We start from the raw sequence: 1,195 nt of genomic DNA on the forward strand, positions 1-1,195 counted from the left end.
ATGGACATGCTGTTTGCCTGTGACGTCTTTTTGATTTCGTGATCTCTGATTTTATCGTCTCTCACAAGTTACCAGTGAAAGATGTAACCACGCTTTCCTTTTTGCTTTCATCGTAAAGTATTTGAACGTAATCTTGACGGTCGTGCTGTTATTATGAGGTCAGACCAATCACAAAGCCAGTTACTCCTGGACCAGTTGAGTGCGTTTGTCATACGTATTCGTCCTTGCAGCCCAGAAAGAGGGAGGAGCTTACACGTGCACGTAGATACCAACGTGTTGCTCCTCTGGGAAGCCCGGATATGTCAAAGCATCTCCAGAGCTGCACAGCTCAGTGAATGTGGAGTTGGTAAAGGTGTCACATTCGTTAGCGAATTCGCATCATTGGCCTCCCTGGTGACGTTGCATGGAATCACCCTGCAGGAAACACCGTCTTTATGTCACGTCTGAGCACAAGAACTCCTGTCCTGGAAGTTGTCATAGTGACGGATGGCCCGTCAGAGGGAGAGAGGCTCTTCATCCTGGAGATGTTGGCAGGGGTTGAGATCAGAGCTTTGTGGAGGCCAGTTCATCCACACCAAAGTGAAACAAAAGTCCTTGTTTATGGACCAGGTTTTGGGTGGGACCCTCTCCAAAAAAACCCTGTAATGGCACTGTTTTACTGCTGTAGCATTCAAGGTACTGACAACGGTACGGTGCGAATGTGCTAGTGCATCAATGTGTGAGGGTCAAAATACACGAATCACAGGCTGAGGCACTCTGGTTCTCACCCAAATACTGGATCCCACTTTCATTTCCTTGTTCCTGCCTGGTGAGTACCCATAACTCCCAGTCCTTAAACCCAGACCTGGCAGCGCCTGAACAAGTCTTCAGTTTCATGGTTATTTGTTTTTTGCAAGAGGATTCAGGTTCAAGTTGAGTTTGGTTCATCTCAAATCTCCCTGCCTAACTGTGCCAAACTGTCTGGATTCAAACAGGTGTGTGTGTTAGAGGGCGACGCTGGACACGCTACACTTCCCCTCCTCGTATTAGTCCGTCTCATCATTCTTTCATTTTGTCACCTTGTCTTCAGCTGCACCGTACGTCTCCGCCAGGACCCAGCCAAGAGCCACAGCAGAGCACAGACTAACACCAGGCAGGCCAAGCTCCATTTTGATAACAACACTCTGTCGGATGTTCTCACCTTGAGAGGTTGTAA

This window comes from Aulostomus chinensis, chromosome 12 (assembly GCF_037954235.1).
Source record: "Aulostomus chinensis isolate RoL2024-O1b breed Wild chromosome 12, RoL_Achi_v1.0, whole genome shotgun sequence".
Lineage (NCBI taxonomy): Eukaryota > Metazoa > Chordata > Actinopteri > Syngnathiformes > Aulostomidae > Aulostomus > Aulostomus chinensis.